We start from the raw sequence: 16483 nt of genomic DNA, 5'->3' as shown, positions 1-16483 counted from the left end.
AATATAAATTTTGTTGAGACTATAAAATATAAATCATAATAAATTATATTAGACCACATTAAAAAAATATTATATTTATTGCTTCAACATACTTTAGGTAAAAATATTGTTTAAACTCGATTTGAAACTCCACTAAGTCTTTGTAGCAATGCCTCTTCGTGTCTCTTCGTGTTTCATTTGTACATTTATGACTCTACCACAAAATAACGACATCAATAAAATATATAAAAATAACATATACCTTAAGACATTATCTTTGTGCCAACAAGGCAAAAGTATTGCTCCATCTCTACAAAGAACTTGTTCACATCCTTTGTAGACCTAATTTCTTGAACTCTTTTGATTTAAGGATCTCAATCTTGTGTGCTAGGGTGTCATGCTAGCACATTATTAACCAAAGTTGTTTTGCACAAAACAATCTCCCTGTAAGCTCTTTCATCCCTTTCTTCAAAGCGTCAACTATGACTTCAAAAGCATATATATATATATATTAATAAGCAAGTCCAACCATTGCTTTGAAAGCACACTATAATTTCACCATTAAGTTCTTCTCCTATAGTCCAATTCTTTAATGTGACCCTCACAATCTTAAAGCTTTCTCAAATAGCTCCTATGGTTATCTTGAGTTTGGTAACTTTGTCTTTCATTATCAACAACATATCCCTCAAAGCACTAACCTTCTTAACCCTCCCACTAGTGTTTTGTAGGACATCTTAACCCTTTACCAAAGACGCCATCTCAAAAAACTCAACATTTTAACTGAATCACAAGTTCTAATACCAATTGTAATAGGCTTGGATTTTAATCGAGCAAACCATACAACCATAATCAAGGAATTTGTTTTCAAATTGCCTAAGTCAACCTAAACTTTCAAATTGAGAATAAAAAAAATCTCTAAGGCACTATAGCTAAAAAGCCAATAAGGCAAAAACAATAATAAATGTAAAACACTTCTAAACAATGCTCTCAGTGTATTTAATTACTAATTGGCGAGGGATACAAATGAATTCAAATGAGGACTTTATCTATAGTTGAGTACCCTTCAAATCACCCGTACAAATTCAATTATATCAATAAATCAATTTTAAATCTATCTACAAGCTAGAGTTTTAAGGAATTTAAATTCTTTATTAATCTTTATCCTTAAAATTTAAGTTAACTTATGACACATTTGGTTCGCTAGAATAGTTGTAATGAAATGGTCATTTTGTAAGAATGAAATAGAGTTGTAATAGAATAAAATGAGTACAGTAATAGTTTGGTTGGATGGAATGGACTGGAATAAAATGAATATGGTAAAAGTATTCTTGTGTTTGGCTTAAGAAATTAGATTTTGTAACAACACAATACAAATATTGAAATCACGAATATGCCATTTAATTCTTTTAAAATATTGAAAACATCAAGTAATTATTAAAAATATATCAAATGTCTAATATATCCTTTGATTGATTTATTTTTTATTTTATAAAAATATAAAAAAGATGCATTCATGTTTATCATTCCTCTATACATAACCGATTAAACCTTGAGATTATTGTTAAAGGAAAATTGGTATTTTTTGTAAAATTTTAAAACTCAAAATATAAAGAAAATGATACATTCGTGTTTATCATTCCTCTATATATAACAATCAATTATATCATGAGAATACGAGTTTACGTTTAAGGTATTAAAGGAAATTTTATATTATTCTCCATTTTCCACTTCTTTGAGACTTGGGTTTTACTCCATTTTCAAACTAGATCTAAAGCTTAAAGACTCACATAAGTTTTGATATGAGAACATGGAGCTTTCTAGTAGAATTTATGAAGTATATTGGAATTCTATTAATCAATCAAAAGATTAAGACACAAAACAACAAATTAATGCAATTCAACCATAAAATTACATGGAAATCATGTATGTTAGGAATGAACAAGGTAAAGTTTCTTCTAAAGATAAAAAATAGTTTACACAACAGAAAATTTCTGAAGCAAAACAATTATGGTTCACCAGATTACAATTTGTCGAAGAGATGAGATCATTGATTGATGAATTAACAGTTGCAGAGTAAGAAGCATGGACCTATCTAGACAAGGTTTGCCTAAAAATAGTGTTGAAAAAAAATCTATTATGTGTTTCAGATATAGTTACAAATAGATCTTTATTCACAATCTCCACCAAGCCTTTCATCTCCAAATGAAAATTCTTTGCCAAAAAAGAAACATCATAAAGTAATAATTGAGGAGATGTGGATGAAAAGCTATTTGCTATTCTTAAAACCTTGGAGCAATCTAATGGGCTAGTATAGAATAATGTAATAAGAAGTTAGATGAAATAGGAACACTAAACATGATTAACCCATTATATATTGTTGCTTGTACTATCTTTGTAAATGTAAATCATATAGAGAACAATGGACTGCACTTTCACAAAAGCTTGAAGCAGATAGAATTGTTTGGATTCAAATGATAGCTAAAAAATGGGTTTGTTTTGAAAGTTTAGAATTTATTTTAATTTCAAGTAATGTTAAGACTTAATTTCAACTAATTTGGTATTTTATGGTTTGTTTTAATATTTTATAAATTTACTAGTTTCTCTATTATCTTTATTCTTTTTCGAGAATTTGGTTTTAATGATTAATCCATCAGACAAATAATTTTTGTTGTATTTACTTACACAATGTTAAGTGAAAAGCAACAAAAAGTAGTGAAAGTCGTTGCATTAATTCTTATAAAAATTCTTAGAAATAAATGAATAATGAAGAGATCATATACTAATTAGTCATTGAATGGTATTGCATACATAAACGAATTTCTTAATGGTAATCAATGCATTGCCCAAGAATTTTATGAACGAATAAACAAGTAGTTATACATATGTTTGATAACTTCAAAACTAACTAATGGTTGAAAGATAGTCGTTATGTGAAAGTTGAAGAAAAAATAGCAATGTTTCTCATGACATTAAACAAAAATGTGAGAATTCATGTCATAACAAGAACATTAATCGTTCAACTCAAACAATACATTTTTACATTCATGATGTATTGAATGTAATGCTTCCATTTTCAAAAGAAACAATTGTGCTTAAATGAGCAACCGAAGTAACACAAGACCAACATCACCAACGACTAAGAGACATATTTAAGGTGGTAAATCAACCCTTTTACAATAATATATTATTTTTATCATTGTACTAAAATTCTTTCGTTAATTAAAAGTAGAGTGCTACTGGTGCAATTGATGAATATAACAACCCGTTTTTCAGTGGTGTAGGAAATGGTGGTTTTGGAACCCCGTTTTCTAATGTTTGAGTTTGTAAATATTAATTAATAATATTTACGAGTCTATTATAGTGTTATATTAATTTTCGGTTCAATAATTTTGTTGAACGGTTAGTAATTAAGGTACAATGACTAAATCGTAAAAATTGTAAAAGTTAATTGCTATAGATTTTTATTTGATAAAGACTTATTTGGTAATTCTCCAAGGGTTTAAGTGGAAATTATCCACTTATTGAAAGTACTGGACAGTGGATGCTTAATTTTTAGTGAAAAATGTGTTAAAAATCATGTTCAATTATTATTCATTAAAACATTAAAACATAAACAAAAGGCCATCTACATCTTTTTTTCTCTCCTTCCACTGTTTTTCCATTGATGAAAAGTTAAGGAATTTTGGTCAAGCTTTTAACCTTGCATGATCAAGATTTGAATCAACTGGAAGTTAATCGAAGAAAAGAGAAAATTGAGGATTAGCTTCTGACATTGCACTTATTGTTGTTTTGGTCTGGTAAGTTCATATGGTATAGTTATATATGTAAATGTAATGTATGTGTTTGAATTATGAATTTATATTGTGAATGTACTTTGAATTTTATACAAATTGGTACAAAAAGGTGAGAGATGGACTGAATTGTAAAGAATTGATCTGATGTGTTAAGTGTGTCCGGATGAACGTAAGAAATGATAGGATAAAATTGACATGCCGATAAATTTATCTGCATGTTGTACGGGATAAGTGATATAGATGATGCAGAGTATATTGATGTATGGGGAGTTCACTGATTATGTTGGAATCCTAGATTTGTTGTGGATAACCAAGTTATTTCTCTACAGAGATCCCAATATGGTGGAAGGATGTAATATCTTATGACATATGATGCCTACGGGCTTTCCACTTCAGTGCCCTGGTACGGTGTAATTATTGATCTGACAAGCTATCTGGTGTAGTTTAGTTACCCAAGTATATGTATCTGTTCATTATAGTTCATCGGGTTAACTATTAATAAAATAAAAAGAATAACAAAATGATAGTTTGTGTTGCGATTGAAAACGACTATATGTGATTGGAATGATGTAAGATGCATATGTTTGATGATTCTGATAGAATGAAACTGAATTAAATTGTACACCTCGAACTGTTGTAAGACTCGTAATTGACAAACTCACCTTATTGTTGTGAAATATGAAAATACGAAAGTTTGTAGTTATCTAATTTGTTATGTTAATTATGAACTGAACTGAGTTTACTATTTTAAAACCTATGAACTTACTAAGCATTTGAAATACTTACTCTGTTTCGTTTTCTATTTTTGTAGTGGTCATTTTATGGAACACGTTGGTCGGATCACCTCGGAGCTCTTACTATCTAAATTTTGATTAAGTAGTCTTTTAATCATTCTGCACTCGATTATGTAACATGTTTATAGGATTTGTATTGTGTATGTGCTTATTTTGAATGCTCATGAGTTTGAACCTTGAATGATGCTTGATTTTGGATGTTTACATGTTATGTTTATAAGTGAGTATAATGACATTATGATAAGTAAATTTTGAAGCATATTAATGACCAATTTTGAATGTGGAATGATTGATCTAATGTGATGAGAATGACATGAATTGTACATGTATAGTGTTATGTTTGAATGCCAATTAAAATATTATGAAATTGTGGATTAAGGAATGGTTGATTTGTAGTATATTAGTATGGTTTGAGTTGGTTTTATGCAAGCTGTAGTGTGCCTAAGACACCATTTGTGTTTGATTTTGACTTTGAGCATGAAAGAGAACCAAAACATGATATTTTTTACCTTCTAGTAATAAATATCGATACAATGTATAAAAGTATTGGTACATTACCAAATATCATTATTTAAAAAATGAAAAAATGTTAAAATAATATTGATACCTCACCTACCTTTAAATGTAATAGTCAATTCGGGTTAATTTTGCATTTAAGGAGGTTGTTTTGTAGGCAATTTAAGATTTTATTTTACGTTTTCAGTAATTAGGCCTTAGGAATAAACGTTAATAAAATAAGTGTATTTTAACATATTTTGTAGGTGTTGTGACCCAATAGGTTGAAACCGGCCTCAGGTTGTGCTAATTAGTTCAATTGAGTGTATAAGATAAAGATATAAATACCCAATTGATGTAGAAGAAAGGGTCGATGGATGCACAAGCTTCCTGGGACATCTTGTAGATATAAAGATGTCAGCCGAATCAAACCATGTCGTATCTGACAAAGTAGATAGTAAAGTTCCAACTTTCAACCAAAGAGCGAGTTATAGCATCGTTGTTCTGCAAATGCTTGAAAGTAAGGTAAAAATGACTCCTTTAGTATGCGTTGGCCTCCGATTAACAAGATCAGAAAGTATGGGGCTGTAAAATTTCGAGGAAAGATAGAAGTTAATCCAGCCTGAGCTAAGCACTGGCTGTAGAATACTTAGAGAGTCTTTGAGAAAACAGCTTGTTCACTTCATGATTACTTGAGATGTGCCGTGTCTCTGTTAAAAGATGAAGCTTATCAGTGATGGTCTATGTTGATAGCAATTGTACCGAGAGACATAATGGACTGAGACTTTTTTATCTAAATTCTAAAAGAAATACGTCAGTAAATTGTATCTAGAAAAGAAAAAGAGGGAGTTTCTAGAATTAAAGTAGGGAAACTGATCAATGGCTGAGTATGAGCGGAGTTTTTCCAGCTTAGTAAATATGTCCACGAGATCGTACCGACAGAGATTGAAATGTGCACCCATTTTCAATGTTGATTGAACGAGGATATTCGAATGCTAGTTAGAGCTTTAGAATTGAAAGAATTCGTAGTTCTGTGTGAACAAGCTCAAAAGATGGAGGATATTTGTAACAATAAGAAATAGACCGAAATGAAGCTTCGGGACTCCAGTAAACGAAGCATGTTTAGACCGTTTTTAGTTCCTCCACCAGAGAAGTCGAGGAAAGCTTTTAGCTGCTTCACCACTCTATCAGGGTTTTCAAGAAAAAATAAGTAGAGACAGAGTAATTCGAGATTTCAGACTATGCCGGTAGACAGTGTTGGCAATTTTCGCAACATTGATAAACCTATTTGTGAGAATTGTGGAAAAACTCATGATGGTGAGTGCTGAGTTAAAAGTGGGGTTTGTTTTAGATGTGACTTTATTGAACATTTCTTGAGAGATTGCCCAAGAAAGTCAGGCATTGCTAACAATCAGACTATTAGACTAATGTCTGCTCCTCAAAGAAGTAGACAGTCGAAACAGAGTAGCAACACTGGAACAACTCAAGGTGGAACCAATGACTTGACTATTAGATCTAAGGCTCAGTCGCTTGCCAGAGCCTATGCTATCAGAGCTCATGAGGAAGCTTCTGCCCTTGATGTTACCATGAGTATCTTTTCTCTTATTGATGTTAATATTCACGCATTGATTGGCCCTAGGTCAACACATTCTTATATATGCATGCTAAGAAAATACCAGTGGAATCGACTAAATTTGATGTTAGGGTAACAAATTCATTGGGTCAGTGTGTCGTAGTTAATATGATATATAGAGAGTTCTCGCTAGACCCGCCCGAAATATGGAAGGGTTTGGGTAAAAATATAGGCCCGAAATATGGGCTTGGGCAAAAATTTAGGCCCATTTAAAAAATGGGTCGGGCCTCAAGCAAGATTTTTTTGGCCCGGGCCCAGCCCGGCCCGAAAAATATTAAATATATATTTTTTATTTTTAAAATATAATAGTTTTTTATTTTAAGTTTATTTACTTTCATTTCCTTGACTAGTGTTACAAAATAATAATAATAAAACATCAAGTTTGTTTTACTAATCAAATGTTAGATTTTGTTACAACAATTAATACAATTAATACAATTAATAATTAGATAAATTTACTAATCAAATGTTAGATTTTATTACAACAATTAATATAATTAATACAATTAATAATTTGATAAATTTACTAATCAAATGTTAGATTTTATTACAACAATTAATACAATTAACAATTAATAATTTGATAATTTTACTAACAATTAATTTTAATAACAATTAGTTTTAATTTTATTAAAAAATAATTTTAATTTTAATTAAAAGCGGGCAGGGTAGAGCTCGGCCCCATATTTTTCTCTGGTAGGGCACAGGCAAAATCTTAGGCCCATATTTCGGGCCGGGTCGGGCCCGAGCCTAGTAAACGGGCTAAAATTTTTTTGTGGGCTCGGCCCGGCTCGGCCCATGGACAGGTCTAGTTCTCGCTGAGAATCTGAAACGGTGAATTTCCTATTAATCTGATGTTACTGCTTTTTCACGACATTATTCTAAGTATAGATTGGTTGATTCTACATGATACTGTGGCAAATTGTAGATAGAAACAGGTTGTCTTGAGATGCTAAAGTGGTGAGTTGATTACTATTGAGTCTAACGATTTCTACTCAGAAATTGGTCAGAAAAGGCTGTGAAATGTTTCTATCTTATAGTTTAGATACTCAAATGTCAGAATCAAAGATTGATTAGTTATAGATAGTTAATGAATTCATTGATGTGTTTCCAGAAGAATTGCTTGGGGTTACCACCGGAATGAGACATTGAATTCTCTATTGAGTTAACACTTGGAAAAACCCCAATCTCAATTTCCCCATATAAAATGGCTTCGACTGAGCTAAATGATTTAAAAGCACAGTTGCAAGAGTTGATTGACAAAGGATTCATACAACTGAGCGTGTCACCTTGGTTGTGCCAGTTCTGTTTGTGAAAAAGAAAGACGAAACTATGAGGCTATGTATTGATTATAGGCAATTAAATAAAGTCACTATAAAGAATAAATACCTGGTGCCTCATATTGACGATCTGTTCTACTAGTTGAAAGGAGCCGCCATATTTTCAAAGATTGACCTCCGATCAGGTTACTATCAACTACGAGCCAAAGATCTTGATGTACTAAAAACTACTTTCATGACTCATTACGAGCACTACGATTCCCTTGTGATACTGTTTGGTTAGACCAATGTCCCAGCTACATTTATGGATTGGATGAATCGAATATTCTAACTGTATCTGGATAGATTTGTTGTCATGTTTATTGATGACATTTTGATATATTCGAAGAATGAAACTGAAAATGCTCAATACTTGAGAATCGTATTACAGGCTCTGCGAGAAAACTAGTTATAGGTGAAGTTTAGTAAATGTGAATTTTGGCTCCGAGAGGTTGGATTTCTGGGACATGTAATTTCCGTGGAAGGTATTCAGGTTGATCTGAGTAAAATCTCTGTAATTTTGAATTGGAAGCCTTTGAGGAAGGTTTCAAAAGTACGTAGTTTTCTAAGTTTGGCAGGGTATTACAGACAATTCGTTAAAGGCTTTTCGATGATTGCTTTACCATTGACAAAGCTATTGCAGAAAAATGTTGATTTCATCTGGTTAGAAAAGTGCCAACAAAGTTTCGATTGGTTGAAAGAATTGTTGACAGAAGCTGCAGTTTTGACTCAACCTAAATTCAGGAAGGAATTTATTGTATATAGTGATGCTTCATTGAATGTATTAGGTTGCATGTTGATGCAGGGCGGTCAAGTAATAGTGTATACCTCCCAACTATTGAAACTACATGAGAAGAACTATCTGGTGCATGATCTGAAATTGGTAGTTGTTGTTTTTGCTTTGAAAATCTAGCGGCATTATCTATATGGTGAGAAGTGTCACGTCTTTACCGACCATAAAAGTTTGAAATACCTGATGACCAAAAAAGAGTTGAATCTGAGACAGCGTAGATGACTTGAACTGTTAAAAGATTATGATCTGGTTGTTGATTACCACTCGAGTAAAGCTAATGTGGTAGTTGATGCTTTGAGCTGAAAGTCTGTTCACATTGAGGGCAATGAATGCTCAATTGACTCTGGGACGTAACATTTCTATTCTAGCCAAGCTGAGGGCTAAACTATTATTCGTACAAAAAATTCAGGAATTACAAAATAATGATTCGAAGTTGCTAGCAAAACGAGAATTGGTTGAAAATACATAGATTACGAAGTTCAGTATTAGTGATGATGGCAGTTTGTATTTCCATAACCTGTTGTGCATATCGAAGGATTCGAAGGTAAAGCGAGACATGTTACATGAAGCTCACAACATGACTTGCTCTATACATTCGAGTTACAACAAAATGTAAAATAATTTGAAACTAGCATACTGGTGGCCGGGAATGAAACGTGAGATCTTTGAGTTTGTGTCAAAATGTTTAATATGCTAGCAAGTGAAAGTTGAACACCAGGTTCCGTCAGGTTTTACAACAACTTGTTATGATTCCAAAGTGGAAATGGGAGCAAATTACAATGAATTTTGTATCGGGATTACCATTGACACCGAAAAAGAAAGATCCAAGCTGGGTAATTATCGATAGATTGATGAAATTAGCTCACTTTATTCCAATCAAAACAGATTATCCACTTGAGAAGCTAGTTGAGTTGTATGTTGTCGAAATTGTTAGATTGCACGGTGTTCCAATATCCATTATTTCTGATCACGATCCAAGGTTCACCTTCAAATTTTGGAGTAAGTTACACGAAGCCCTGGAACTAAATTGAACTTTAGTAAAGCTTTCTGTCCTCAGACAGACAGTCAACCAGAACAGGTAATACAGATCCTGGAATATATGTTACAATGTTGTATTATTGAATTTGAAAGTAGCTGAGAGAAAAATTTTCCCTTACCCGAGCTTGCTTATAATAATAACTTTCAGTTAAGCATTAAAATGGCATCGTACGAGGATTTTTACAAACGTAAGTGCAGAACTCCATTGTATTGGTTTGAATTGAGTGAAAATAAGTTGGCAAGGATTGACCTGATCTGTGAGATTGAAGAAAAAGTCAGAATCATAAGAGACTATTTGAAAGTCACTTCAAATCATCAGAAATAATATACTGATCTAAAAATAAAAGATATCGAGTTTCAGACTGGTGACAGATTATTTCTAAAGGTCTCATGCTAGAAAAAAATATTGCATTCTGGTAGGAAAGGAAAGCTTAGTCCGAGATATATAGGGTTATATGAGATCCTCGAGAGACTTAACCCAATAGCTTATAGATTAGCGTTGCCACCGAAATTAGAAAAGATTCATAATATTTTTCATGTGTTCATGTTACGTTGTTATTGTTTCGATCCCACTCACGTGATTTTTACAAATGAAATAGAGTTGCAACTCGATTTGTCATACAGTGAAGAACAAGTGAAAATTTTAGATCGGGAAGTGAAAAAATTGCAAAATAAATAAGTATCGTTAGTGAAAGTGTTATGGCACCAACACGGTATTGAAGAAGCCATGTGAGAATTGGAAGAATCAATGAAATCACAATACCCAAATTTGTTCTCAGGTAAAAGTTTCGATGACGAAATTTCCTAAGAAGGGATAGTTATAACAACCTGTTTTTCAATGGTGCCAGAAATGGTAGTTTCAGAACCTCATTATCTGATGATTGAGTCCGTAAATGTTATTAATTAATATTTTTGAGTGTATTATAGTGTTCTATTAATTTTTAGTTTGGTAATTTTTTTTAAACGGTTAGTAATTAAGGTACAAATACTACATCGTAAAAATCGTAAAAAATTAATCACTAAAGATTTTTATTTGATAAAAGGCTTATTTGATAATTCTCCAAGGGTTTAAGTGGAAATTATCCACTTATTGAAATTAGTGGATGGTGGATGCTTAATTTTTAGTGAAAAACCATGTTAAATTATTATTCATTAAGAATATTAAAACGTAAACAAAATGTTATCTTCATCTTTTTTCTCTCATTCCACCATTTCTCCATTAATGAAAAGCTAAGGAATTTTGGCCAAGCTTTTAACCTTGCATGATCAAGATTTGAATCAACTGGTAGTTAATCGAGGAAAAAGGAAAATTGTGGATTAGTTTCTGATCCTGCATTTGTTGCAGATTACCGAGTTATGTCTCTACGGAGACCCCGGTGTGGTGGGGGATGTAATGTTTTATAACATATGATGCTTATGGGCTTTGCACTTCGATTCTCTATTGTGGTGTAGTTACCTGAGTATCCGTATTTGTTCATTATAGTTCGTCGAGCTAACTGTTAATAACATAAAAAGAATAATAGAATGATAGTTTGTGTTGTGATTAGAAACGACTATATGTAATTGGAATGATGTAATGATGCATATGTTTGATGATTCTGATATAATGATATTGAATTGAATTTGTACAACTTGAAATGTTATAAGACTCGTAATTGACAAACTCACCTTACTATTGTGAAATGTGAAAACAGGAAAGTCTATAGTTTTCTAATTCATTATGTTAATTGTGAATTGATGTGAGTTTACTATTTTAAAACCTATGAACTTACTAAGCATTCAAAATGTTGACTTTGTTTCATTTTTTTTATTTTTGTAGTGGTCATTTTACGGAATGTAATGATCGGATCACCTCGAAGTTCATACTATCCAACTTTTGATTCAGTATTCTTTTAATCGTTTTGGACTCGGTTATGTGGCATGTATATAGGAGTTGTATTGTGTATTTACTTATTTTGAATGTTCATGAGTTTGAACCTTAAATGATGCTTGATTTTGGATGTTTACATGTTATGTTTATAAGTGAGCATGATGGCATTATAATAAATAAAATTTAAAGCATATTAATGATCAATTTTGAGTGTGGAATGATTGATCTAATGTGATGAGAATGGTATGAATTGTACATGTATAGTGTTATGTTTAAATTCCAATTAAAATATTATGAAATTGTGGATTAAGGAATGGATAATTTGTAGTATATTTTGTTTATATATCATATTATGCATGGATTTATGGTAGGAATTAGTGTTTCATTGAATCTTGAGCTATGAATTGAATGTGACCTGCTCCGGTAATTGTGGTAGCATCCTGTAGCTTGGGCCCAACGATCGGGCTGGGGGAGAGGTGTTACAATGAAACTTTTATTAATGTTGCTATAAACTAACAAGCAAGTTCTTTATCAAAAAAGAATACAAGGAGAATGTTATCAAAATGTTTTGGCCATATGTGATTCTAAAATGAAGTTTACTTTTTTTGGACCTAATGGGAAGGAGTGGCTCATTATTCAAGAACATTAACAAAGGCCTTGCGTAATCTTGAAAATAAATTTTCATACCTTTAGCGAGGTTTGTATAATTTTTCTATAATTAATTTTGTAATAAATTCATAAAATGATGCTCAATCATTTTTTTACATATAAATACTATCTTTGCGATGTTGCATACACACATACTCAAGGATTTATGGCGCATTATCGTAATGCCAGATATTGATTGCCAGATTTTCATCATGTTGCTCCCCCTCATACACGAGAAGAGGTATTCAATCACGCACATGCCAAATTAAGAAATATGATTGGGCAATCTTTCGGAGTTCTAAAAGATTGCTTTCCTATTTTGAAAAGGAAGGTGTCATATACATTTCCAATACAAAGAAACATTGTTATTGCTTATGTAGCTATGCATAAGTATATCATAAATTTAGCCATTACGATTGCTTTCTTGGAGGATATTGATAATGAAGGCGAAGATAATTCAAAAATGCATCCAAATAATGATGAAGATTCACCACAAATAGGAGGGAGAGCACCACATCTTTTATATGCTTATGCATATCAATTAATGTTGATGCATGTATACTTATTTGATACATTGCTTAAGTGCATGGCATTTATAAAGTTTTGGAATTCTTCATTGAATTTCTTATATGCTTATTTGTTATATCTCTTGTTGAAATTCAATGCTCTTGTTTAAGTGTTTGTGCTTAAATTTTTCAAGGAATAAATTATTAAGGAGGACTTATGTTTTGAAAATGTCTAAATGATTTAGGGGAGTTTTTTTCACAATGCAACTTTCTCTTAAATTTTGTTATATAAAAGGAGGAGATTGTTAACTTTGATGTCCAAAGCTTTTGATATAACAACATTTAAGATAAATTTTTATTTGTATTTTCTAAGTCATTTGGTGAAAATAATTATTGGAAATTTTGTTAAACATTTTCAAAGCATTCCAAAAACTTGTAAAATTACTCAAAAAATATTTTAAATGTGTTTTAATTTATCTAAATTTTTTGAGTCAATCCAAAAAGATTTTAAGAGTTTTAAACTCATTTTATACAAGTCTGAAAAGTTAATACTTGGAGGAAACTCTACCGGTAGAAGTAAGTCAGAGAGCACTTTAAGCATACCTATAAACTTCTATCGATACTTATGGGCACCCACTTCTACCCAAATCTCTTAGGTGCTTATTGTTAAGATTTTTTTATCATTCTCATTTCAATTCTTTAAGAGAGAGAGCTTAACACTTGTAAACACACACCTTTGAGAGGTCTTTATTGTTTACATCTTTTCTTTGTATTGCAAGAGCTACTTAAGGTTTTTGAGGTATAAAACCTTGTCATTTGTAAAGGGTTATAGTTGAGCTTTGTAAAAACTAGAGAGTTTTAGTTAAGCCATAAAAACAAGATAAAAAGTTCTATTTTACCTTTGTGAAAAAATATAGAGATTGTAAATGTTATACTTTTTTCTTGATATGTATCAATTCAAATATAGTAAATTAGGAAATCATTGGTTGACGTATACTAAGGAAGTGGAAGTATGCAATTGGGAAGTGTCCAAGCTTTTCTTTCATTTCCTCCCCTTTAGAAAATTTTGCAAAGATTTTTAAAATATCAGTTCACCCCTCTTTTGGTATTTTCGGGCCTAACATGGTAAATTATTAAAAAATAATTACTAATAGAATTACATTGTTTTTTTCTATAAAAGTAAATCTCAATTTTTGAAAATTATTTATTCTTTAATTTTAATCTTATTAATAAATATTTTATATTATTTTAGATAGTTTTGAATATAAGTTAAATACGATAATTGAATATCTCATTATTTAAAAAGAGTTATTTATTCAACATTTAAAAAAATTAATAAAAAATAACATGATTATAAAAAAATTAATTTATTTCAATTTCAATGAAATAAATATTTTCAATAGTTTATAAAATAAATCCTTAGAAAGTGTATATAATATATACCAAACCGAACTTTTGGATGGATCCGACCCGCAAGAAAAATAAATATAGCAATTAGATTATAGAGAAAAAAGAGCACTAATTATAGGACGAGGGAAAAAAACTTAATTGTGTAAAGAATCAAATCGAACATTCAATCACCCATCCCCTGCCAGACCAAAGTAGAAAACAGGCTTACAGACACAGTCTACAGCATACAGGGTCAAGTCCATTGATTCAGTCAGTCCATGTGCACCCACCATCTTTGTCCTTTCACAACATGTGAATAAAAAACATCATGTCTTCGGTCCAAGACATATTTCAGCTTCTTCACATGGTGCCCTTGACCTCAGAACCAGATGAAAAATTTTCCCTAATTTCAAGTGTTAGAAACCCTTTCACAAAATCTATGATTCGCTGTCTTATACCCTAATGGTTTAAGAGCGAAACAGATCAGTTGAGGCCAACATGCCTTAAGTTTGAGGCATTTTGCTTTGATTTGGTTCAAACATAGGCTACATTCTGCTTACACTCCCCGTATCTATTTAAAGCATGTTTCCTTTATGCTTTATAGATATGTCCAAAGCATTTACAGAGATGGTAAGTAATCTTTGTGCCATAAAAGCTGCACGCAATCCTAGACCGGTATCCTTAATTTCATGTAACAACAGTAAACTAATAGAAAGAGGAATATATATATGTAGCATTTGAGTTGTATTTTGTTTTTTACTTTAAAAAATTAATTCATAATTCTGTTAAAAAAATTATTTATTTTTATTTTTAAGTGATGATATAATATTAAAAATGAATATATTTTTTAACAGAATAATTAATTTAATATAAATATTAATTAACCATTTTAAATAATAAATACAAAAGCAAAATGCAATCATCCTCGTTGATGGTAATTTTATCACATATACAAACATCAACTGCAGGGCTGAAACTATAAGAAAAAGCTTTGGGTTTTGAGTTTGATTTTGGGGCCAGGGACTGCTTTCACCTTAACCTTATCTTTCTGCAGTACTATTATTGGTTGATTCACAAAAGGAAGCATTGACCAAAACCAGAATGGACAAAAAAACCGAAAAAACCAAGGTTCAAATCTGCATTCAAGGATACTTCATCAACACTCAAAGCTGTCTCTCTCATAATTAAATTCTATAACAAATTCAATCACCTTTTATACATCAAGGAACGTAAAACTATCGTCCCAGAACTAAATGTAGAAAGACAACTGCTTGAATTGACATGGAGGTGGAGTCCCAAGGTGTTGAATAGCAAAAACAAAAAAATTGAATTTATTATATCGCGGGAGATGTTGAATTTTATTATTAATTATGGGACGTTTTGTAAATATTTAGTAAGATGTTCTACGATTTATCGAAAAGAGGTAAAATGGAGGCAACGTCGCGACTTGAAGACAAATGACGTTGCAATGCCGTGACGAGCATGCATGGAACATCGTGACAATTTCTTCAAGTTTTGCAGTCGCGTTTTAGACTCTAAGCATAATTGTTTCTTTTAATTATACTCTAATCATTCTAGGAATATTTTAGTATGATTAGAACTTTAATCTAAGCATAGGAGTCATTGTATCCCTATTTTAACACGTCAATCAATAATGATTTTTCTTTGAGGACGACAAGAGGTAGTCACGTATGAGTTTGGGTGAAAATTTTATGATAATTATAAAGAGAATTTTGTTCTTGAGTTATGACTTTATTTTTTGTGTTTGAATTTGTATGTTTAGTACATTTAGGTTTTTTTTTTTTCATATTATACTCTCTTTTGTTTACTTATTTAGTGAAAAGTCGATACTTCCTTTACCCGTAGTTTTTTTCCTTTTTAAAGGTTTTCCATGTAAATATTTGTATTCATTTTTTTTTTCAATTTTACTATCCCATATGGATCCCAATACTCATCTTATTAATTACAATATTAAGTTGTTGCCACTTACGACCCAGCATTTCAGAACCAATGCCTTACAGCATTTTTTACCTATATATGTTATGATGGCGTACATAGAAAATATGTATAGATTAAAACAAAAGTTCACGTATATCCCATGATTTCTCTTTCTTTTGTTAAAGGAAACGTTAAAGAAGGATAATAAAAGGGATGGAGGAAGGGACACTGAATCCTAGAGGAGTGAAAGGTTTGCATATGGTAGTGTGTATTCACTGCTCTGCTCA

Source organism: Gossypium raimondii, chromosome 11, assembly GCF_025698545.1.
Source record: "Gossypium raimondii isolate GPD5lz chromosome 11, ASM2569854v1, whole genome shotgun sequence".
NCBI classification, from domain to species: Eukaryota; Viridiplantae; Streptophyta; class Magnoliopsida; order Malvales; family Malvaceae; genus Gossypium; species Gossypium raimondii.
The sequence above is the reverse complement of the archived record's forward strand: the minus strand, read 5'-3'. Positions refer to the sequence as shown.